Here is a 26,534-nt window from a genome sequence, read left to right as displayed (position 1 = left end):
ATCTTGTTGATTTTCTCAAAGAACCAGCTCCTGATTTGGTTGATTCTTTGTATAGTTCTCTTTGTTTCCACTTGGTTGATTCAGCCCTGAGTTTGATTATTTCCTGCTGTCTACTCCTCTTGGGTGTATTTGCTTCCTTTTGTATTAGAGCTTTTAGGTGTGCTGTCAAGCTGCTAATGTATGTTCCCTTTAGTTTCCTTTAGGAGGCACTCAGAGCTATGAGATTTACTCTTAGGACTGCTTTCATGTGTGTCCCTTAGTTTTGGGTATGTTCTGGCTTCATTTTCATTAAACTCCAAAAAGTCTTTAATTTATTTCTTCCTTAACCAAGATATCATTGAGTAGAGTGTTGTTCAGCTTCCACGTCAATGTTGTCTTTCTATTATTTATGTTGTTATTGAAGATCAGCCTTAGTCCATGGTGATCTGATAGGATGCATGGAATAAGTTCAGTATTTTTGTATCTGTTGAGGCCTGTTTTGTGACCAATTATATGGTCAATTTTGGAGAAGGTACCATGAGGTGCTGAGAAGAAGGTATATCCTTTTGTTTTAGGATAAAATGTTCTGTAGATATCTATTAAATCCTTTTTTTCATAACTTCTGTTAGTGTCCATGTGTCTCAGTTTAGTTTCTGTTTCCAGGATCTGTCCATTGGTGATAGTGGAGTGTTGAAGTCTCCCACTATTATTGTTTGAGGTACAGTGTGTGCTTTGAGCTTTACTAAAGTATCTTTAATGAATGTGGCTGCCCTTGCATTTGGAGCATAGGTATTCAGAATTGAGAGTTCCTCTTGGAAGATTTTACCTTTGATGAGTATGAAGAACCCCTCCTTTTCTTTTTTGATAACTTTGGGTTGGAAGTCGATTTTATTTGATATTAGAATGGCTACTCCAGCTTGTTTCTTTGGACCATTTGCTTGGAAAATTGTTTTCCAGCCTTTCACTCTGAGGTAGTGTCTCTTTGTTTCCCTGAGGTGGGTTTCCTATAAGCAGCAAAATATTTGGTCCTGTTTGTGTAGCCAGTCTGTTAGTCTATGTCTTTTTATTGGAGAATTGAGTCCATTGATATTAAGAGATATTAAGGAAAAGTAATTCTTGCTTCCTGTTATTTTTGTTGTTAGAGTTGGGATTCTGTTCTTCGGGCTGTCTTCTTTTAGGTTTGTTGAAGTATTACTTTCTTGCTTTTTCTAGGGTGTAGTTTCCGTCCTTGTTTTGGTGTTTTCCCTTGATTATCCTTTGAAGGGCTGGATTCATGGAAAGATATTGTCTGAATTTGGTTTTATCATGGAATACTTTAGTATCTCCATCTATGATAATTGAGAGTTTTTTGGGTGTAGTAGCCTGGGCTGGCATTTGTGTTCTCTTAGGGTCCATCTGTCCAGGATCTTCTGGCTTTCATAGTCTCTGGTGAAAAGTCTGGTGTAATTCTAATAGGCCTGCCTTTATATGCTACTTGACCTTTTTCCCTTACTGCTTTTAATATTCTATCTTTATTTAGTGCATTTGTTGTTCTGATTGTTATGTGTCGGGAGGAATTTCTTTTCTGGTCCAGTCTATTTGGAGTTCAGTAGGCTTCTTATGTGATCACAGGTATCTCTTTCTTTAGGTTTGGGACATTTTCTTCTATAATTTTGTTGAAGATATTTGCTGGCCCTTTAAATTGAAAATCTTCATTCTCATCTACTCCTAGTATCCATAGGTTTTGTCCTCTCATTGTGTCCTGGATTTCTTGGATGTTTTGACTTAGGATCTTTTTGCATTTTGTATTTTCTTTGATTGTTGTATCCATGTTCTCTATGGAATCTTCAGCACCTGAGATTGCTGATGCTCGCATCTATGGTTCCTGATTTCTTTCCTAGGGTTTCTATCCCCAGAGTTGTCTCCTTTTTGGTTTCTCTATTGTTTCTACTTCCCTTTTTAGATCTTGGATGGTTTTGTTCAATTCCATCACCTGTTTGGCTGTGTTTCCCTGTAATTCTTTAAGGGATTTTTGTGCTTCCTCTTTAAAGCCTTCTACCTGTTTCGCTGTGTTCTCCTGTATTTTTTTACATGAGTTTTTATTGTCCTTCTTAAAACCCTCTACCAACAATGAGATATGATTTTAAATTTGAATCTTGCCTTTTTGGGTGTGTTTGGGTATCCAGGACTCATTGTGTTGGGAGTGCTGGTTTCTGATGATACTGAGTGGTCTTGGTTTCTGTTAGTAATATTCTTTTTTTGTGTGTGTGTGAGAGAACAAATATTTTTTATTAGATATTTTCTTCAAATACATTTCAAATGCTATCCTGAAAGATCCCTATACCCTCCTCCCAAACTGCTTCCAACCTACCCAATCCCACTTCCTGGCCCTAGCATTCCCCTGTACTGGAGCATGTAATCTTCACAAGACTTAGGGCCTCTCCTCCCATTGATGGCCAACTATGCCTTCTTCTGCTACATATGCAGCTAGAGACACAAACTCTGGGGGTACTGGTTAGTTCATATTGTTGTTCCTCCTATAGAGTTGCAGACCCTTCAGCTCCTAGGGTACTTTCTCTAGCTCTTACAATGGGGGCCCTAAGTTCCATCCAATAGATGACTGTGAGCATCCACTTCTGTATTTGCCAGACCCTGGCATAGCCTCACAAGAGACAGCTATATCAGGGTCCTGTCAGCAAAATCTTGCTGACATATGCAATAGTGTTTGAGTTTGGTGGATGTTTATGGGATGGATCCCCAGGTGGGGCAGTCTCTGGATGGTCCTTCCTTCTGTCTAAGCTCCAAACTTTGTCTCTGTAACTCCCTCCATGGGAATCTTGTTCCCCATTCTAAGAAGGAATGAAGTATCCACACTTTGGTCTTCCTTCCTCTTGATTTTCTTGTGTTTTGCAAATTGTATCTTGGGTATTCTAAGTTTCTGGGATAATATCCACTTATCAGTGAGTGCATATTGTGTGAGTTCTTCTGTGATTTGGTTACCTCACTCAAGATGACATCCTCCAGATACATCCATTTGCCTAAGAATTTCATAAATTCATTGTTTTTAATAGCTGAGTAGTAGTCTATTGTGTAAATGTACCACATTTTCTGTATCCATTCCTCTGTTGAGGGACATCTGGGTTCTTTCCAGCTTCTGGCTATTATAAATAAGGCTGCTATGAACATAGTGAAGCATGTGTCATTATTACAAGTTGGAACTTCTTCTAGGTATATGCCCAGGAAAGGTATTGCCGTATCTTCCTGTAGTACTATTTTCTGAGGAACCACTAAACTGATATCCAGAGTGGTTATACCAGCTTGCAATATTCTTATGTTTGCCTTTCGACATCTGGTAATCTCTGGCATTAGTTGTTATAGCTGTCTCTAGGTGGACCTTGTTCCTCCTGTGATTCTGTTATCCTCTATTAGCACTCCTGGGAGTCCAAGTCTTTCCTGAGTCTCATTGGTCAGAGCACTCTCTACCGGCAAGCTCTCCTCTTGCAAGGAAGGGGCACAGAGGTCTGGAGCTCAGCTCTACCTCCTGTCTGAAGATGAAGGCCCAAAAGGCACCCTGTCCCAGAAGCTATGTTACTTCTGCTGCCTGCGTGCTCTCCTGTGCAGTCTATTCTCTGAGGGACCCGGGATCAGGTTTTCTTTTTTAAAAAAATAAAAAAATAATTAAAAAAAATAGGAGAAATATAAGAAAAAAGTTATGCATTTTTACATTGGAATTCAGAAAAGGAGGTAGGCTTGGCCATACTGCACTGGAAAGGAGCATCTGGCAAGTCTGAGGACATTATTTTGCTAAGGTGGTCATTATACCTCCCAGTTCCTTCACATGTTCTCAGGTAAGTCAACTTTCCTGTGGGATGATCTCCTGGACAGGTGATTGTCAGGCCCAGTTAGATTTGCCCTCACAGGAAGCAATAATAATATTTAATGTTCTAATCTTTGGAGCAGATTAGAATGTCATGCCTACATAGGCGCAGAGGAAGAACTCAGTTTGCATTCTTCTGATCAGGCTTAAACAAAGACCTAGGTAGGTTTCAACTAAGACCTGATATCTCCACCTTCTAATGTGACAAGTTAAATCCTAAGGTGCATCAATGGAGATGCTTCTCTTTTTAATATTGCCAGTGAATTCAGGATAGGAGCTCAAAACCCAACTATGAGGAAGGGATTCATTCTCAATATCTTCCTCACTCCAGGGCTACTGTGATGGTTTGAATATGCTTGGCCCAGAAAATGTTGCTATTAGGAGGTGTGGCCTTGTTGGAGGAAGTGTGTCACTGTAGGAGTGACTTTGAGACCTGCCTCCTAGTCGCATGGGACCCAGTCTTCTGTTTGCAGTTGGATCAAGATGTAGAACTCTCAGCTCCTTCTCCAGCACCACATCTGGCTGTACACTGCCATGCTTTGGCCTTGATAATAATGGACTGAACCTCTAATCCTGTAACCCTGACTCAATGAAATGCCCTTTAAAAGAGCTGCTTTGGTCATGGTGTCTCTTCACAGCAATGAAAATCCTAAGATAGCTACTAATCCCTACTTAGCAACTCAAGAGACCCAGGGTTAAGTACACAGATAAGAGAATAAGGCAAAGCAGAAGCCCTATGACTCTTGTCAGCTAAGCACAGCCTCATGAGGAAAGCATCTCTCTCTGACCTTACCTGCAACTTGGACTAGATAATGCAATATATCCATCATACTTAGTAGTATGCTGAGAACATCCTCCTATATTTATGATAAAAGCAAGAAAATACAAAATCAAAACTTTAGAACCTGACAAAAAAATTCCAAATTCAGTAAGACCTAATTTAAGGGAATAAATAACCATGAACTAGTATTTGGAAGGTGAGGCATGGCAAGCCAAAGGCCTCAAAGTGCTGGATTGACTCAGTCCTACCAGAACAGTGCTACTGGACAGAAGGGGAAGGGGGTCTGTGATATGCATGTTGCAAATCAGCTGTGGTTTCATGTTCTCCATTTCCTCCCTCAGGGTGTCCAGGTACAGTAGTGGCTGCACACAAGGCTAGAAGAATTAAGCTGAATACAAAATGGGTGGGGTCTGCAGGACCCTAGTACATCTGTGAGTGTGTATCAGAGGGGAAAAGACCTTATCAGAGAATTTTCGTGTCACAACTCTTGTAGAATATATTCAATGAAACAGCACTCTTAGATGACAATTAGTAAAACAACTAGTACACATACACTTTATTCAGGGTGACCAAGGGTTATACATAACCCTTGGAAAGTGGGAAGGGATTCTTCTTAGGGTGAAGTTTCATTGGCTGGAGTTTAGTGAGGCTGTGAATGCCTCATTTCTATGGAGAGACATTCAGGTACTTGCTGGGCAGGTTCTTACCAGAAAAGAGAAAGTTGAACTTCTAAGCTTAGCAAGGGCTACATGACCTTCTTTAAATAGAGGGTGTGGAAGGAAGTTGGGTTCCCCAGACAAGATCAGAGAAGGGTAACCCCTGCTAGAAAAAGGGAGTCCCCCATTTTGTGCTCACCTCAGAGAAGCTATCTTGACATGGTAGATTTTGACCTTAAGTAGCAGAGTTTCCCAACAAGGTCCACTTATGTATACTAAATAGAAGGGCTCCCTCATTACTCTAAAAATGAACAATGTTGTCCCTGTGTGTAGATTGAAGTGTACTGGTCACTCTGAGTCTTATGCTACTTTCTGAGCCAGGATACTGCAACACCAGCCAAGGTCCCTCAAACTGGAGGGGCCTCTATGAATGTGGGTCATCCCCTATCTCTCCCAATACTGCAAAGGGAAAAGAAGCCTAGCTGATTGTTTTCCTCTCTGAATAAGCTACTGCCCTTTGCACACTCCACAACAGTCTGGGAAGAGTAATTATTCCCTATTACTGAGAGTCTCAGAAACCACATTTGAGCTACTGCTAGCTCTCTATCTCATTTTCCTGGGGCTCCTCACCTTCTTTCTCCATCTTCTAGATACCAAAGATTCCACTCTTGCCACTCAACCCCTTCTCTTAGATCTATGAGAATCTTTTCTCCCCCAAATTGAATTTGACAAGGACAGCCTTGGTTGACTCTTTCTCTAATTCTGTGTTTCCCTGATTCTCATTTCCAGCTCCATTAAAGCAGCCTTACTGCACTACCTCCCTCTTCCAGTTCTAGTATCCAACGCATGCATCCCATGGAAAACTGCCCCTCCCCATCTGGACTCACAGTGGCTCAAAGACCCCTCAGATGTAGGGCCCAGACTGATGGAGGAGGGATGATTTTGAAAATGACAAAAAAGTCAAAATTATACTCACCAAGAACATTATGTGTGCTTTTTGCATTTGAGGATGTTAAGAACCCAAGTCCAGGAAAATATCTTAACATGCATGAATTATACTCTCCTACCTGAAATGCACCATAGAGTTCCTTCCTAGAATAGATTTCCCTGAATATGAGTACTGCTTGTATAAAAGGATTTAGAAGCTAAAATAATTTGACATATGCACAGCCTCGGCCTTGAAAGCACACAGCACCCTGCTCTGCCCTGCCTTTTCTGCAGTAATAAGAATATGTCATTCATTGTGCTGTCCATATTGGTGGGATACACAGAATGATCAATGGGAAAAAAAGAGAACTACTATGGGATGAGCTCAGGCTTCTTAGCACCAGGGAGATAACCTTTGGTGGGACTGAACACAGACAGCCTCTTTGAAGCTCTTTTTATTGTTGCACAAGAGGAACCTTGGCAAATTTCCATGAACCAAAATTTCTTATCTGATCAAGGGACTATCTTGAAAGACCAATCACTTAAGTAATTCTCAGCCACAGGAGACTTCCTGATTTGCCAGGCCTGTCTCCAGACTAAGATATACAACGTCTCTGAGAAAACTTCACAGGAATAACCCCATAAAATGTTAAATAACAATCACTGACAAAAGGCTACTTCAAAGTTTAGGTGCCATCATTCCATATACAACCATCTGCTAAAATTCTGCAATACTGTGTCAAGAAGAGTAAGGCCCTTGGGTACTAACTTCTAAAGTCTGCCTGTGATTATATGGGGACTCAGTATTGCATTAGCAATGCTTAGAACATTGTAATTATACTAGGGCCTTTTTCAGGGACTGGATATGGGAACTCATAATTGGTCTCTGGGTAAAACCATCTAGGCAGAAAAGAACAACAGCAAGTACTACAGAAAAGCCCAAAGCCAATGAGTTCTGGCTATTTTTCTATGATCATGTGTGATCATTCAAAACCACAAAGTTATATTAGCATTAGGAAATATGCAGATTAATATTAAGAGATCAGAGAAATGGGTCAAAAATGAACTTCTTTGCTATAATTCTAAAGGTGTTGCAGGACCTTGAAAACTTAATATTTACTTACTGGAAAGAAATGTAGAGTAAATCATAAGCTGTTGTGCTCTTCTTCACATGACAACAAGCCAACAGCTCTGTCTTACACAAAGAGTGTAGCTCTAGGGAGCAAAGAACATACTACTAAAGAGTAGCGTGTCATGGGTTCAGACCAATGGACTGAACAAGGAGCACCTTGTCGGGCAGTGGGCGCACATGCCTTTAATCCGAGCACTTGGAAGAGGCAGGTGGACTTGAGTTCAAGGCCAGCCTGTTCTACAAAATGAGTTCCAGGACAGCCAGGGCTACACAGAGAAACCCTGTCTCAAAACAAATCAAAACAAAAATGAAAAAAAAACAAACAGCAAACAAAAACAAAAAAAAACAAGAGTAAGGAGCACCTTGAGTGTCTATTACTTAGCCTTTCACTTCCATATTCCAGGGGGTTCTATTGTTTTTATTTTATAAACAATGAAGCTGAAGTCCAAAGAAATTGGTAGTGACTGGCAAAATAAGGCAGAATTTATAGATAACCTGGATTTCTCTATTAATGACTCAAAAAACAAACAAACAAACAAATCAAAAACAAAATAAAATCTGTTGGAAGAAAGGAAATGGAAGTGTCATCACTTTAAGCATGTGTGATTGTATATCATGGAAAACACCAAAAATGTGTTCAATATAATGCACATGTGGTAAAATGATTAGATCCTAGTAGTTATCCACCCATAGCACTGAAAAGTATATTAGAAGATCATTTTCACAGCAAAATTTTCAAAATAGGAATCACTTCAACAAGGACTTATAGAACCTGTATGCCAAAGCTGGAACAGCTAACAGGAGACACATTACATTTGAGGGTGTATTAGTTACCTGTCTCGTTGTTGTGACAAAACACCTAAAAAGGCAGCTCAAGAAAGGATCGGTGTAACTCACTCTCAGACCCAGGAGATACACTGCATCACAGCAGAAGGGATAGGAGGTAACATTGTGCCCACTGTAGGGAAGGAGACAGCAGCAAATGGTGGTGCTCAGCTAGCTTTCTACGTTTTGTGCAGCCTGCAACCCCCAACTCATACAATGCTGTCACCCAGTGTGAGTGTGTAAAATCAGCCCACAAAGGCAGGGGGACAAAAGAGGTCCTCTGCAGAAGCCCTAGCCCTGAATCAGAGCCCACAAAGCAACAGAACGATTCTCAGCAGCTGCGGTGTTGTAGACATGCTGCCGGCTTTTCACCAGGCTTTCCACCAGGCTTTGTGTTGGTTTGATTCCCTTGTATCCCTCTGCTGTTCCCACTGAGTGTCATGTAGCTCCTCTCCCCTTTTGCTTTTCTCTGAGTATTGCTGCTTGTGATTTTTATTGCCTTTCTCTCAATGGATCTCTTGTGGCTCCTCATACCAGTCTGACTGCTAAGGAAAAGGCTGAAACCGATGTCGCTGAGGAAAGGGCTGATTAAGCTGAGACATCTCACCTGCATGTATCCCTGACAAAATGGTAGTTCTGTTTGTCGGCTGCCAGGCTTCAACCAGGACTCATCTAGAAGTGCCAGTGCAGGAGGTCAGTGGGTAGCAATGCCAATGTCTCAGCACAGTCTTGACAAGGCCACTCTTAAGGCAGTGCACGGTGGTCTTCACATCTCTTGTTGTAAAGCCATTTTATGGAGTACTGCTTAAAGTCTACTTCTGAAGTAATTTCATCAAAGAACTCAGGAGAAGCATCATGCCCACATGCTTTGACTGACAGCACATGACATACAACTTTGTCTCACCTTTATATGTCCAAAGATGACCTAAACTTTTTAGTTCCGAAATAGAAATATTTCAAATGACAAAAACAAAATCGTAATAAATGTTTAAAAAGAAAGCAGAGACATTAGATTGAAACTTTTTCTATTTAATTCTAAAGATAGATTTGAACCCCCAAACTGAAAGTCATAAGAAACTAATACGCGCTCCAAGCAAAGAGCTTTCTAAGCAAAACTGTGTACAATAAATTACGATCCCTGCCACTGGTGTGTGTCAACTAGAAAGTATGTCTCCTGCCACACTGCAGGAAATAGCTACTATATCCATACCTTCTAATAGTTTCAGTCTACTTGCAGCCTTTTAAGACATGCTAGAAGCTAAGCATTGTTAATATGCTTAACATCTTTCCAACTCTGCATCCATGTACTCTACTATATCTGCCTCCTGGTTCCCATATTTATGCTAGGCCTATCCTTACCTGGATCTAGTATGACAATATTAATTAAAAACTCCACCTTTGAGACTCAGCTGGACCTACATGTGAACACACATGCTTGTTTCTGCTCCTCTAAAACTCTACCTGAGAAAATAGAAAGAGTTCAAAGAAAAGTAGACACATAGTAATAGCATAAAAACAAAGATTGCAGAAGTGATTACATATGCTATCAGCCCATGGGCAACAGTGACAGACAGGTTTCTTTCTGCTTTTCCACTCTGTTAGGAGCCTGCAAAGAAGCAGGCTCGAGATCAGTGGCAATCCCAATTCTTGAGAGCTCCTAGGTGTGGGAGGGAGGCCTGGAGCTCACATGCTTCTACCACCATTGTTCTCTCTCTCTTTTCTTTTTTCAAGTATTGGGTATTGAACCTAGGGCCTTGTGCTGCTAGACAAGTGCTCTGTCACTGAGCCACAGCTACAGCATTGTCACTACTGTTATTGTGGGAGTTAGGTCTACATTCAATTCTTGATTTTATTTATGTCTCATCTTTTCTGGTCTTGGCCTTAAGTAGTTTCAGTATTTCTGTCACCCCTAGAGACTACCAGGTTCAAGATCATTGTAGTAATGATGGGTTTAATAAGTATGCACCCTGAACTCACTACCATCTACTTTATGGTAATGTTATTTCACTTCAGGTAAAACATAAGATAGTGGTCACTATTTTTTATTTTTAATTGGATATTTTATTTATTTACATTTCAAATATTATCCCCTTTCCTGCTTTCCCCTCTCCAAACCCTCCATCTCATCCCCTCTTACCCTGCTTTTATGAGTGTGCTCCCCCACCCACTTAGCCACTCTCTCCTCACCTCCCTAGCATTCCTCTACATTGGGGCATCAAGCCTTCACTAGACCAAGGGCCTCCCCTCACATTGATGGCAGATAAGGCCCTTCAGCTCCTTCAGGGTTCCTGTGCTTGTCCAATGGTTGACTGTAAGCATCTCCATCTGTATTGGTCAGGATCTGGCAGAGCCTCTCAGGAGACAGCTGTATCAGGCTCCTGTCAGCAAGCATTTCTTGGCATCAGCAATAGTGTCTGGGTTTGGTGTCTGTGTGTAGGATGGATCCTCAGGTGGGACAGTCTCTAGACAGCCTTTCCTTTCTGTCTCTGCTCCACTCTTTGTGTATTTCCTTTAGACAGGAGCAATTCTGGGTTAAAATTTTGGAAATGAGTGGGTGGCCCCAACCCTCAACAGGAGTTGGGGGAAGAGGATCGTGCCTAACCTCTGGATATGGTCTCGACAGGTTCTCCCTCCCCTTTGTGGGGTATTTCAGCCAATGCCATCCCTGTGGGGTCCTGGGAAGCTCTTGCTTTACTGGCATCTGGGACCTTCTGGTTGCTACCCCCAGTTCCCCATACCCCATTGGTACATACCTCTGTTCAATTTCCTGACCCATGCATCTCCTCCATCTCCTCCCATACCTGATTCTTCCCCCTTTTTTCCCCCGTCACATTCTTATCTTCCTCTCAAGTCCCTCCTACCCTCTACTTCCCTTGATTATTTTGCCCCCCCCCACACACATTGAATGTTTTGTAGGTGGGTTAGTATCCCAATCCCTCCACTGGGGGGGGGGTTCTGTCTGACTACTGGAGGTGGTCTTCTCAACTTCCATATGCCCACTGTTGGGAATTTCAGCTAAGGTCACCCAAAATGAGTTCTGGGAGCCTCTCACATCCCAGATCTCTGGGACTTTCTAGTGGTTTTTTTCACTCCCATGCCCCCATTTCCCACCCCTTTCAGCTCATATTTCCATTCATTCTCCTGGCCTTACTGGCTTCTCTCCTGTCTCCTGCCATACCTTTTCCTGCCCTCCTTTTTCCCCCTCCCCTTTCCCACTCAGGTCCCTCCCTCCCTCCTTCTTCCATGATTATTATGTGCTCCCTTCTCAGTGAGCCTTCCTTCTTGTTTAACTTCTTAGGGTTTGTAGGGTGTATCATGGGTACTCTGTACTTTTTGGTTAATATCCACTTATAATGGCATATATTGTACCCCTTTTGGGTAACCTTTGGGTTACCTCACTCATGATGATACTTTCGATTTCCAGCCATTTACCTAAAAAATTCATGATGTCCTTGCTTTTAATAGCTGAATAGCATTCCATTATGTAAATGAACCACATTTTCTGTATCTATTCTTCAGTTGAGGGTCATCTGTCTGGGTTGCTTCTAGTTTATGGCTATCATGAATAAGGCTGCTATTAACATAGTGAAGCACATGTTCTTGTGATATGGTGGAGCATCTTTTGGGTATATTCCCAGGAGCAGTATAGCTGGGTCTTCATGTCAAATTATTTCCAATTTTTTGAGGAATGACCACAGTAGTTGTACAAGTTTGCAATCCCACCAGTAACAGAGGAGTGTTCCCCTTTCTCCACATCCTTGACAGTTTATGCTGTCACTTGAATTTTTGATCTCAGCCATTCTGACTGATGTAGAATTTCAGGGTGGTTTTGATTTGCATTTCCCTAATTGTTGTGTCCGGCCAGCAGATCACAGCCTGGGTTCTAGCCTGGAAAGGCATTTTGGAAGCCTGGAAGAGAAGAGGGGCTAGGTGGCGAGAGAAAGGAATGTAGCTAAGACAACATTCTGATCAAAGCTCAATTTTACTATTTCCAGACACTCAGTTATAAAGGAAGGGGGAGGGAACCCGATTTCCCTCCAAACAATCTCAGGATCCAGTAGCAGGATGAACACGTGTGTGCCTCCAAGCAGCAAAGCGACAGGGTTCAGCAGTGGGCATGGCAGGACGAATGAGCAGGAAGCTCCACCCTTGAGCAAGCAGGTTCAAGCAGGTAGGGGGAGGGAGACCACACCTAATGACTAAGAATGTTTAGCGCATCTCAGCCATTCAAGAGTCATCTGTTGAGAATTCTCTGTTTATCTCTATACTCCATTTTTTAATTGGGTTATTTGGTGTTTTGGAGACTAACTTTTTGAGTTCTTTATATACTTTGGATATTAGCCCTATATCAGATGTAGAGTTAATGAAGACTTCCCCCAATCTATAGGTTACTGTTTTGTCCTATTGATAGTGTCCTTTGCATTACAAAAGCTTTCCAGAGGTCCTATTTATCAATTGTAATCTTAGAGTCTGAGCCATTGGTGTTCTGTTCAGGAAAGTGTCTCCTGTGCCAATGCATTCTCAGCTATTTCCCACTTTTTCTTCTGTTAGAGTCAGTGTATGTGGTTTGTGTTGAGGTCCTTGATCCACTTGGACTTGAGCTTTCTATAAGGTGATAAATATGAATCAATTTACATTATTCTACAAGTAGACCGCCAGTGAGGCCAGCAACATTTCTTGAAGATGCTTTCTTTTTTCCATTGTATAGTTTTGGCTTCTTTGTCAAAGATCAAAGTATTCATTGGTATGTTGGTTTATTTCTGGGTCTTTGATTCTATTTCATTGATGGCCCTGTCTGTTTTGCTATCCTGGATTCTTTGTTTTTCCATATGAAGTTGAAGATTGCTATTTCAATGTCTGTAAAAAAAATTGTGTTGAAATTTTGATGGGAATTGCATTAAATCTATAGATTGCTTTTGATAAGATAGCCATTTTCACTATGTTAATCCTACCAACCATGAGCATGGGAGATCTTTCTGTCTTTAATTTCTTTCTTCAGGGACTTGAAGTTCTTTTACTTTCTGGGTTAGAATTACACCAAGATATTTTATATTATTTGTGGCTATTGTGAAGGGTGTTTTGCTAATTTCTTTCTCATCTCATTTATCATTTTATAAAGGAGGACTACAGATTTGTTTGAGTTAATTTTGTATCCAGCCACTTTGCTGAAGTTGCTTATCAGCTATTGGAGTGCTCTGGTAGAATTTTGGACATTTCTTCTTCCTTAGAGTAGAGACATGAAGTACAACAGTTTGGACAGATATTGCTTCCAACCAAGAAGGGATTTCTCTCCTTACTGTATGTGATAGGATGCAGTAAAACACATTGAACAAGACCACTCCATTATTAGGGGAAAGGTTTTTATTATGAACGATGGAGAGAAAATACCCAAAAGCATCTGGAGAAGACCAGTACAGGAAGAGAAAAAAAAAGGTAGATTAGACATGGCCAGAGCTAGGAAATTGTGAGAGCCAGAGAGAATCTTGTAGGTAGATATCTCCATTTTACTGTAAGGAATAGATAAAGATGGGTTATATGGAGGATAAGTAGGTGGGGAGGGCAGCAAGGGCTAAGTACTTGTGAATAGGGACTATGGGAGCCTGGAGGCTGCATGGGCTCTGATCTGCTGAGAGGGGTCCATGCATATCCCATATGTCCCTTCTGCCAGAGGCAAGGGAAATGTCTCATTTTAGCAGATGGAAATCATTTTCACAAGTTCCTGAGGAGTGCTGACTTTGATCTAACTGCCAGAAATCCTCCTATAGATGGCTTGAGCTCATTTCTGAGTATACATTGCCTGGGACCTAACACCCATTTTTATCCTGTTTTGAAAGAATAATCAACATTCTTTGAAGTGCTGGAAAACAGTGTGTACCTGTTATAATATTTGCATACAATGTTTAAAAACACACAAAAGTATTCAGAGCTCTTTTATCATTCCAACTGACTTTGCCAGGGGTAGCTGGTTAAAGACCTCTTAAAACAAAACAGAACATCCTATGCAGGAAAATGAGGGAAATTTCAAACTGAAAAGATTAGATCACAGAGTTTAAGCAACTTTGCAACCTACTAATAGTGATTTCAAATTTTAGTCTCAAATATTCTCCATTATCAAAGGCAAATAATGAGAACAGAGAAAATTTTAAGTAATTTTCACACAGATCAAAAGCATTAATAATTGGCACTGTGCTTTCCAATTTTTTACAGCTGGAGGTTACAAACTTATTGAAATTTTAATTATATGAGAGTTAAGATCAATAACTTAGAAGTAGATAAATGGGAAGAAAAGGAGATGATTTTAAGTGGAGACTGTCTGTAATCTAATATCCATGATGGCCAGGTACAATGTGGGGGTGGAAAGATCATTGCACGCATCTTTTAACCTAGGAAAGTCAACAAAACCCAGCAGGGCCAAGGAAGGAAGCAAGACTTGATTTTACTTTTCCTCCTGTGTGAATGCTTGTCTCTTAAATTTTAAATCCCAAAGTTGTCTTCCTGGAAAATAACTGTGAATCCTTGCTCAAGAAAATGTTATTATAAATGATAGGTGACATTTTAAAAACTGGCTTTTCTTGAGTTTCCTGTCAGACTTTAAAGAATCTATTATGCCTTTAACAGGAAACAATAAAATGCCTAAATTCTTGTCTATATGTGGAGTATATGTGCAAAGGCTAGAAACTGACTTAAAGTGTCTTCCTCTATCACTATACATCTTATTTTTATTGTAATGATCTCTAGGTTATTTTTAAGGCAGGGTTTCTCTACTCAACATGAGGCTCTCTGTTTCAACTAAGTGGTCAACAAGTTCAGAAACCAGCCACTCCCCTTGTCATAGCTACCTGCCTCCCAAAATTCCTGGAATGATTATACAGGCCAAGTAGTGTACTGTTTCTACGTAGATATTGGAGACAGAAACTGAAGCCCTCCTGCACAGAAAGTACTTTACTCACTCAACCATCTGTCCAGCCTCCAAATACCAAGTTTTATATTTAGGTTTTTTTCCAGTAAGGCTGGTGGTCAGAAACACAAAAGGATTTTAAGATTAGAAGTGGAGGAAATGTCTCCTAATAAGGAAGGCATGCAGCACCTAATCCAGGGCAAAAATATCATGGAGATGGATGATGCCCAATTACTTGAAAAATCTCATGAAATACTAGGTTGCAAGGGGATGGGAGGACTTAGATTCCAACTTTAAAGCAGGAATTTTAAAATGCAGTAAGAGCCAGAAATTGGAAAGCTCGGGGGCAAAACAGTGTCTTCTGGACATAACCAGACTGTTACACTCATGAACTCACAGCAGCTGTGGATGGCTGCACAAAACCAAGCCAACCAAAATTCTAGCACTGATGGGGGCACATAAGTCTCTACCCATAGCTGAGAAGCTTAGATGATAGGCACTACAGGAAAGTCAGTCTTGTTTAAGATGTAGCCCAGGTAGGACTGGCAATATTCCAGTATATAGCCCCACATTATGTATATATGGGTAGCATTAATTGGACTGGTTTTTGTGGTTGCTTGTGTCTTGATGAGATTATTTGCCAAGATGGAGGAGAGCCATATGATTGCTATTTAAGTATTTAAATAGCAATATTTAAAATCTATCTACTTTGTTAAACAACAATTCAGCACCATATGAATAAAAAAATAAATAAATGAGGAAGGAAAAAGAAATTGAACATGACTGTTCCTAGGTATGGTGAAGGAAAAAGTTTATTAAACATAGGTGGTAAAGCATAGACAGAAGCACACACAACTGCTAGCATTCAGAGTGGACATGAGCAGAAGGAGCTGTGTCATATTGGGAGAAGGGGAAAATAGAGAAGAGAAAAGGGGTGACCAGGTGCAGCAGCCAGGAGGCTCAAAGGTACAAAGAAAGCAGATAGCCAAAATGGTTGGATTATACAGAGAAGAGCAGCCCAGTTTCTGGGCTAGAGAGTTCAGGGTAGTGGGTGGGGTATCTTAGTCAGGATTTCTATTCCTGCACAAACATCATGACCAAGCAAGTTGGGGAGGAAAGGATTTATTCAGCTTATATTTACACATTGCTGTTCCTCACCAAAGGAAGCCAGGACTAAAACTAAAGCAGGTCAGGAAGCAGGAGCTAATGAAGAGGCCATGGAGGAATGTTACTTACTGGCTTGCTTCCTCTGGCTTGCTTAGCTTGCTTTCTTATAGAACCAGCCCAGAGATGGCACTGAAGAGGTCAGCTCAGAGCTTTAGAATTTTCCAAAATTCCATTAGACCCCTCCCCTCCTGGAAGAGACAGGTCAGAGAGCACATAGGCCAGAAGGGAGAGGCTGAGTAAGCCCCTTGTACCTCACTTCCTAAAGGCCAATCAGTTTAAAGGGTACACTATTCCACCCATCATATTGTGCCTAGTTGCTGATGCATTATTCTGCCCCTGGAAACCATGTAAAAACTTGCTGATTGGGCCACTGGGGGGTCTCCTTTGGGTCTGGAACGACCCCAGTGCACTGGAACAAAAATTACTCTTGCTTTTTGCATCGATTCTGGCTTCTTGTGATTCACTTGGTCCCCAGTAAGCTAAGGCTCGCCAGAGTCTTACAGCACTACCCACAATGAGCCACAATAATCTCTGATCTTTGATCACTAATTGATCTTTGATCTTTGATCACTGATTGAGTGATCAACTAATTGAGAGATCAACTGGATCTCATGGAGGCATTTTCTCAAGAGAGACTCCTTTCTCTGTAATAACTCCAGCTTGTGTCAAATTGACACACAAAACCAGACAGTATACCGGGTATGTCAGCCAGAAGGTCCCTGTAACAGGTAGGGACTGAAGGATTGCAGGAGAGCATGGTGGCTGGGTCTAGTTTGATATGTTAAATAAGACCCTCAGGAATTTGTTCCAGGATTGAAACTTTGCAAATATGATCAAAATATATTGACTCCATATGTCAAATTCTCAAAGATTAAAAAAATACTTAAAATAAATTTAAAATCTCAATTTACAAACAAAAGAAAAAAGTCTTGCCACAGGAAGGTCAGTGGTTGGATTGTCATGTTTATGATTTACTCATGGAGGTCAGCCTCAGGCATTCAACTTGTTTTATGATTCTCAAAGACTTGAACCAACCTAAAATATTAGGGGCCTGTTACTCCTGGTTAGATGCATATTCATGAAATGTCTAGGAAACATAGACATGAATCCACTGTTCCACAGCAACTGATAGAATTAAACATTCTTGCTTGGGAGGTAAGAAGCTGTTCAGTTCAACATTAGTTACTTCAAATAGACTCTCCAAAAAAGACCAGAAAGAACCAGTTTAAACTAGACAAAGCTACTCAGACCCTACTTATGTAATGCTAAATTCTTATTCAAGAGGCATTTTTTGCTAATGTTTTATTTTTATTTATGTGTATATGTGTACAGTGCCAACCTGGTGGTTGTGCCATCCTGAAAAAAGTTCTGGGACCCCTACTTGGTTCCTCTGGGAAAACATCAAGTTCTCTTAACTGCTGAGCCATCCTCTCCCCAGGGGAGTTCAAGTCTATCATTTCTAAACTTGCAATGAAGCAGCATGATCTACAATTGTATGGGTGGGAACATGCCCCTGTAGTTGTAATGACAAGTCTCTGGAGCATGTGATGACAAGTCTCTAGAGTATGTGATGACGCAGTATTTATGAAAACATCTCTTACATTCTACAGATTGGAACTTTTCCTGGGCCTCACAGCCAGAGTTAATAATATACCCAAGATTTTTATCCTACTTTGTACTTAAGCTGTTTGTTTCACCTGCCTTTAAGGTAACAATATAACAATCAAGCTTGCTTCCCTTGGATTTCCAGTGTAATCAGTCCTTACAAAACTAAGCTAGCTAATGCATAACTGTGATCTTAAATTACTCTTCTATGTCAATGATATAATTGTTAAATGTAAAATTTATAAGCACATTGAAGACATAAAGAGAGGTTTAAGAAGCAGATAAGAAATGTTGATGGGGATTGCAATGAATCTGTAGATTGCTTTTGGCAAGATAGCCATTTTTACTATATTAATCCTGCCAATCCATGAGCATGGGAGATCTTTCCATATTCTGAGATCTTCTTCGATTTCTTTTTTTTTAAAGATATTTTCTTTATTTACATTTCAAATGTTATCCCCTTTCCTACTTTCCCTCCAAAAATCTCCTATCCCCTCCCCCCACCCCCTGCTCCTCAACCCCACCCACTCCCATTCCGGGTCCTGGCATTCCTATACTGGGGCATAGAACCTTCACAGGACCTAGGGCCTCTCCTCCCATTGATGACCGACTAGGCCATCCTCAGCTACATATACAGCTAGAGCCACATGTCCCACCATGTGTTTTCTTTGATTGGTGGTTTAGTTCCAAGGAGCTCTGGGGGTACTGGTTAGTTCATATTGATATTCCTCATATGGGGCTTCAGACCCCTTCAGCTCCTTGGGTATTTTCTGTAGCTCTTTCAATGGGGACCTTGTACTCCATCCAATGGATGATTGTGTGCATCCATTTCTATATTTTCCAGGCAGTGACAAAGGCCCTAAGGAGACAGCTATTATCAGGCTCCTGTCAGCAGGCTCTTGTTGGCATCTGCCTAGTGTCTGGGTTTGGTGGTTGTTTATGGGATGGATCCCCATGTGGGGTAGTCTCTGGATGGTCGTTCCTTCAGGCTCTGCTCTGAACTTTGTCTCTGTAACTCCTTCTGTGGGTATTTTGTTCCCCCTTCTAAGAATGATTCTGAGCTTCTGGGCTAATATCCACTTATCAGTGAGTGCATATCATGTGTGTTTATTTTGTGACTGGGTTACTTCACTCAAGATGATATCGTCCATATCCATCCATTTGTCTAAGAATTTCATAAACTCATTGTTTTTAATAGCTGTTTAGTACTCCATTGTGTAAATGTACCACATTTTCTATATCCATTCCTCTGTTAAGGGACAGTTACCTAGCAATAGCCAGGTAGGCCTGACTTGCCAGATGAGGCGCTTGGCAAAATGGGTAGCCTGATTTCGAATACTATAGAGAAAGTGGCAATGGAAGAAGGGATGAATATTCTGTTTCAGGATGTCAGCAAAAAGTTTCTTGTGGCTGCTGCCACTGAACCCACATGGCACCCACTTTGCTCCCAGAGGGGATTTTCTATTTCTTTTCTTTCAACTTCTTATACTCAGTCGCAAAAATAAATAAATAAATAGATAGATAGATAGATAGATAGATAGATAGATAGATAGATAGATAGATAGATAGGTTAGGGAGAATGGTTGAGAAATTGGAAAAGTTGCAAATGGGGATGGAGGGATCTGAGAAACAACAACAACAAAAAAATGGCTGAAATGGGAAAACCAGAAGGGCCATTCTATTCTCTTGTGTTTGAAAGGGTTTCACAATTGGATGTGCAGCTGGAGAGGTTACTAGTAGAGGGAGAAGTGCTTAGAAAGCAAATAGTGCCAGAAAAGGGAAAACAAAGGGGCTCAGACCCTGTGATTGAGAGCAGAAGCTTCCTGAAGGATTAAAAAGGGAAGCCAACTGGGCAAACCACGGCCCTGCCTGGCACCACACACTTTCAGTTTCAGGTTTGCAGCCAGGTATGGGAGGGTGGAGGTAGTGAAAGACCCTAGTGGGGAGACCCCCACTCAAGTCCTGAGATGGTGCGCATCCAAGGAATCATGAGAGACCGTCTTGATGCAAACACACGAGGTAGTTTAATTGTCCCTGAACCTCTTCCCAGGAGTATACATGGAGTGTCCCTCATTAGTCATAGCACAGGTCTTACAGCTTTTGACTATTTCCTCTGCCAGGTCAGAGAGTCCTATAACATAGTAGTCAGAAAACCTAACCACACCTTTTAATTTCTTGGCCCCCAAGTGGATCAAGTAATGTAAATTGGTAACATACTTGTGTCCTTCTTCCCGTGGGAGAACTAGTTTTCCTTCTTCTGTTTCTACTACTCCATACAGGGTTTCTTTTATTAGTCTTAATTTGTCCATAACTTGATAGTCTTCAGGGGTGTATCTAAAGCTGCTCTCTCTGACATCATAATAATTTAGGCTCCTTGACTGCCAGAATCATTGTTCCTTGGGCCACCTGTTTTGCGGTTAGATTTGCCATCTGATTTCTTTTAGCCACAGCATCTTAGGTCTTTCTCTGCAGATGTCAACAACCGTCTTTTTCTGTATATTGCTCCGTACAGTGGCAAAAGCATACCTGCTTTCAGTGTAAATGTTGATAGACTTCCCTTTTGCCATTCGTAGAGCTTGTATCAAAGCCACAAGTTTGGCTTTCTGGGCCAACGTCCCTTCAGGGAGGCTGCTGGCCTACATCACTTGCTTTCTGTCAACTATTGCACTGCTGCCCCCGCCTTCCGCTTATCTTTAACCATGAAACTATTGCCATCCGTGTACTAGCTCGAACTCTCAGGCCAAGGCTGATCTGATCCTTCAGATCATTTCGAGTACCAGTTTCTTCTGCCAGAATGTCAGCGCAGATGATTAGGTGAAGTCTCAGGCAGTAGGGTAGAGGAATTGAGGACAGCAGGAGGAGTGAAGGTCGCTTGTTCAGTCAACAAAAGCTCTGATAATGTGTCATACGAGCGTTGATCATCTATCGGTCAGGGGGACTGTTGGGTAATGCTTTTAAGAGCATGGGGTGCCACTACAGTTATTTGCTGTCCCAGAGTGAGCTTATCAGCATCCTTGACAAGCAGAGCCATGGCAGCAATAGCTTTTAGGCAAGAAAACCACCTGCTGGCAACAGGGTCTAACTTCTTGGATAGGTAAGCCACTGGTCTTTTTCAAGGTCCCAAAGTCTGAGTAAGGACTCCTCTGGCAACCCCTGCTCTCTCTTCTACATAAAGAGTGAAAGGCTTGGTTAGGTCAGGTAAGGCCAAGGCTAGACGTCAGTAGGGCCTTTTTAATTTCTTTAAAGGCTTTCTGGTGATCTGGGGTGTCCTTGTAACATTTCGCCAGCAAAACACACTCGGACAACTAGATCCTTCTACAGCAAAGCTTTATTGCTTACTTATCAGGAAGACCTCGAATACAGGAAACTCAGTCCTTTTATAACCCACAAAGAGCGGTTGGAGACATGTTTCATCCTAACTGGTTGCTCATTATCAGCCCAGTTGATGCCACGGGACAGGCAGAGCACAAGGCATGGAAAATTACCCCAGTACATGCGCAGACTACTTGTTTACTAGTCAGAACACCGGATATCAGCGCCATCTTGTAATGGTGATTGTAAGGGCAGCTCCTCACATCTCCCCCTTTTCTTTTATTTAAAAGGCAACAGGCCACCCATTACTGAGAGTGGAGATAGAGGTCAAATCCCCAGTGTGCAAAAATAGGGGCTTTATACAAAACCTCCTCCCAGGCTCATCACCCGGAGGGGTCTTGGTCCGCTCCCGTGTCGTTTTTCCTGGGGGAAGGACACTTGGACACTCAACCTTCATACAAGATGACATGTCTCCCTAGAATAGGCTCAATTTATGCCGCGGAGCCTTTCTACTGCAGTGCTTAGCCGTGCAACTCTCCTGGGCTGCTGAAGCACACTCACTCTATCCCGTGCAATGAGACTAGCCTCGTGGGGTGCAAAAGCTGAGTGGCCAGTGACCTATTGCTTAAGCATAGATAACCATATACCAGGGGAGGCACCGTGTTCTAGTGCTGCAAGTGCTTGGGTTATTGCCATCCTGTCCTTTTTTGTTTGGGCTTTAAGTTTACAGACCATCCAGAGCAAAAGCAACGGTCCACTGCATAGGATCACGGTAAACAAGCCTACCCCCACCCACTCCTTAAAGTAGGAAAATGCAGAGGAAATCCAGGTGGAGAAGCCCTTCGTCAGCAAAAGGTCAAGACACGTAGAATTCACTTGTAGAATAGCAACTCTCAACTCTCGAAGCGTTTGCTCAAATTCCATGGTCCAATTCTGTAACATATAACGAGACAAAGTTTTTGATAGATTTGCTGCTCTTGTAAGATTTTCAAACTGAACAGAAGTAACACAAAGACCAGGCATCTTGTATTCACAACCCAATTGAGCCAACTGCCAAAGAATATCCACCTGCTCTTGGACTAAGTCAATGTGCTGATTTATCAGCATCAACCCTCCTTGTATTTCTGAGTTGGCTGTGGCTTGTTTATCTAAAGCCATTGTGACCGTCATAGAAAGCTCATTAATAGTTTGTGTTGTTTGAATACTAGTAGATAGAGCAAGTGCCGAGGCCATGACAGAGGCTGCAACTGCCGCTGTGGCCACCAATCCAACTATAATAGCAGAAATACCAAAACTTCTTTTCTCTCGAAACAAACTCAAGCTATTAGGGGCATCTACAGGAACAGGGACAAATCTAGGCATGCGGGTAACCAAAGCAAAAGGATATTTCTTAGCATCCCAGCATAAGGCATAAAAACATTTTTCTTGTAAGCAATCTATCTCTACCTGATTCTGATTTAAGCTTGTGTTACTTACCACCCTCAAAAACGGGGACCATACACATACCGGGGTGGCAGTAAAATTTACCTCCTTTTGTTTTTTATATCTAACATTGGATGTAGTCCATTTAAAATTTGAACGCTGTTTATCATTCTGGCTCGGAGTACTTCTCCAATCAAAGGTCATTTCTCCTTTCTCACTAGAACCTCCTCCAATCATAGCCATGGGGGCGAGATCAGTACAGCTTCCATTAACCCCACAAAGCAACCACTGATCAAAAGGGTTACTATTAGGTCGGAGGGGGTCCACAGCACTAAAATCATATCCAGCAAAAGTATCATTAAACTCTCTACTAATATATGGTGAAAAGGAAAAATATTTCTCTACTGCCCAAGTATATTTTTTAGCTTGGCAGCCTGTCCAAGGTAACATTACATCTTCCATGGACCTTTCCTTGTAAAAGGGTGCCATTCTAGGTTGTGAAGGCGGCTTATTTCCAGAACTTCCACCTTTTCGGCTGGGCCACCATCCTCTTATAACTATGGCATCAGCCTTCATCTCAAAAGCTGCTCCGCCAAAAGAGGCCCTTTTTAACCAGGCTGCTGATTGATTATACAAGGATATGCATTGACTCTTATCTTGCAATGAAGAAATTAGTACAAAGCACAGGCTTCCCTGTATGAACAAAGTTCTATTTTCTTGCAAAGCCTGAATCTGTTCATCTAAAGGCAAATAAGCAAGTCCCAGTTCTTTATCTGTAGTGAAAAGCGTGAGAATATTTGTGCATTATGCATTACTTATGCATTACTGACATAGGAAGAGGGAAGGTTGACATAATTCCCCAACTAAACTCTCCAGATATACTAGGAACCAGAATCTCCAGCATGAGGAGTATGATCCATCGATGTCTTGAGATCTTGTTCTTGTGACTCATCATCCGAGAGCTGGATTCTTTGAGTGAGGCACTCCGGAATCCAAAAGGGATTATCTTCCTCCTGTGGAAAAACACATATAGCTCCCCTGGATCTTATTAGAATAGGATCCGGGCCATATCATTTATTATCAAGGACATTCTTCCACTTGACCATTTCATTGAGCGGTTGAGGCCATTGTCTGTGCCTTTCAGCTGGTGATCTCCCAGCATTATCCAATTTTAAGAAATTAAGAGTAAATATTATAAGGGATAGAGCCATCTTTGGCGTCATAGCCTTTATCCCCCCACCTTTTGTTTTTGTTTTTTAAAGAAGTTTTAATTTTCTTAGTTACTTAATGACCGGTTTGAGATAGAGGCCTTCATATACATTCCGTGTCATCCCCAGGACATAGCCTGTGGGAGTTGGTTGCCTTGATGCCAGGTGTAGGTCATGAATGTTTCTGACTAACAAGAACAGAACATTTGTTTTTAGGGTGGCTTTTCAGCCTAAAACCATAGAGCTTTTAGGAAGTGTCAGTCATATATACTATTTAGATTTACAAAATAAACAGCTAGGACTTATCTGTTTAGTCTTTCTTGCCAGTGGCTAACTTCAGCTTAGGAATTTTTCTCTTGAATAGGAGCCAGGTAATGATGTATGTGCTCTAATAGGTTGAATATAAAAAGGGTGCTTGCACATCAAAATACAATCTTGTATTTTCATCAAAATTTTAGATACTGAACTGTTAGTCAGTTTTAATATAACATGAACAGTGACTAATTACCTTTCAATTGTTTCTCTTGAAGAGAGATTGTAAATAGAATGCTTGAAAAGTCATTATAGTCACTTGTGTATAATTTATTTATTTATTAATCAGAAATTAGAGAAAGTTGTCTCTGCAAATAACTATCTTTTAAAACCCAAATAAATATAAGAATCCTGAGTTTGTATCTTTTTAGGAGCTATCTGTGATCTTCATTAGTTAAAGCTTTATGTAAACCTCTATAACACAAAAGCAAATCCTGGGGGTCTTTTCCAGGAAAATTAGGACAATTTCTTAACTGCCCAAAAACAATTTTCTTAAAGAAGCAGTATTTTTTCTTATAAGTTGCATAAGCAATTGTAAGCTCTGAGATATAATATTAACTATTAATATACAACTTAAAGTTTGATTGTTCAACATTTTTAAACACCATCTTCAGCACACAATTTAATTATCTGTGCTGAAACAGTATAAGCATGTGATTCAATTTACATATACCTTTTTCTCTCATATAAAGGCTATTTCCCAAACACAGTAAATGGGATGCATGCATGCATGAATTTATAAATTTTTAACTTATCTTGGGATAATGATTATCAATTTTACTTTATATGATGGTATGTAATAGATCAAACATCAATATTCTGCAATAATCAAATTAATAGCTGTTTGGAACAAGGAAAGGACACTTATACATGTAAGCAAACTTTATACACCATAACTTTATATAAAGTAGGCAAGTCAGATCGCAATGTATTGATAAATTTCACAGCCTAATTGACCTTTTATAAACTTTTGAATTTAAATTTTATTTAGAACAACATCTGGCTAGGTCTGTAATAAGGCTCTAAGAAGTGCCACACAACCCAAATGCAAACTTTTTTCAATCTGAACACTCTGCCAGAGTCTTGGCTCAAAGATTATCTCTATGTTGAAGTATCCTTAAAGACTTGTTTTCTTGTGTTGGTTTATGTTGTTTAGAAAGACTCCAACCCTGAGTTCCCAATTTTAAGCTAACTTTCTGTTACAAGCAAAAGGCTGCCTGCCCCTTTAAGAGCTCCGTTTGCAATCGGCAAGGCTTTTTCAGCTGTACTTGGCTCACAGCCACAGTGCAGCTAATTTATCAGCTTGTGCTGTGAAAATTTCGGCTGCTTTTTAAACAAGTTAAAGGATGGACAGCCAGCATATAGTTTTAACCATTCATATTTTTCAACATGAAACACAGAACAACAATCATTCAATCATCCAAACAAAAACAAATATGAATCGACAGACACATGGACAATTTGGTGCACCAAAAATAGACAATAGACAGACAGAGAATATAACTTGGTGTCATTTTTCTCTTTTTTGCTAAAAGATCCCAAACAGGGGATAACTGCTTTTCTAAAACGTATTTTCTCTCTCTCATGTTCAGACTCTACTTCCTTATCTCCTTCTTCTGGGAATACTGCCAGTGAATGAGAGAAGACACAGTGACCCTAAGAGCTATCTTTAAGCCTTTAATGAAGGCTGATTCTTTAGTCAAAGTCCTCGAGAGGAGGGTAAATTGACTTAATTTATATTATCCTTTGTATCTTTATAATTTATATTATCCTTTGTATCTTTATATTTTATATTATCTTTTGTATCTTTATATGTTATATTATCTTTTGTTTCTTTATATTTTATATTATCTTTTGTATCTTTATATTTTATATTATCTTTTGTATCTTTATATTATCTTTTGTATCTTTATATTTTATATTATCTTTTGTATCTTTATATTATCTTTTGTTTTTCTGTTTTCTCCTTTTTTACTCCATGATAGCATTAGCCCTTGCTTGCGTCTGGCAGAAATCTTGCCACAATGTTTTCCATTCAAGATACATTTCCATATTTGGAGCCACAGCTTTTATCACCGTTGTCCAGTCCCCGGGAGTCATTGCCAAGGTCACAAGCCTTTCGACTTGTGCTACAGTGAAATTGGCACTGACTCCATAGTTACGGACAGACTCAGCAAGCTCCTTAATCTGTGTATACTCCACCTGAGCGTGAACACGCCCACCCTCAGCTCCTTCAAAGACCGGAAATGCCTGTTGCATCTTCCTTTGTTCCTCTTTTGGAATGAACGAGTCTGCACACTGCCTCTCTGCGCAAGGCTGACGCTCCCCATAGGGCGGGGGTGCACTATGACCTTGAGGCAAAGCAGCAAGCTGGCCTTCGCCAGCCATTTTTGGCTTTTTTCTTGACTGACTAGCTCGAATTTTATCTGGCTGGTACTTTTCTCTCTCATAACA

This window comes from Mus caroli, unplaced genomic scaffold (genome assembly GCF_978045245.1).
Source record: "Mus caroli unplaced genomic scaffold, Mus_caroli_1 scaffold_1, whole genome shotgun sequence".
NCBI lineage: Eukaryota > Metazoa > Chordata > Mammalia > Rodentia > Muridae > Mus > Mus caroli.
Note: the sequence above shows the minus strand (reverse complement) of the source record.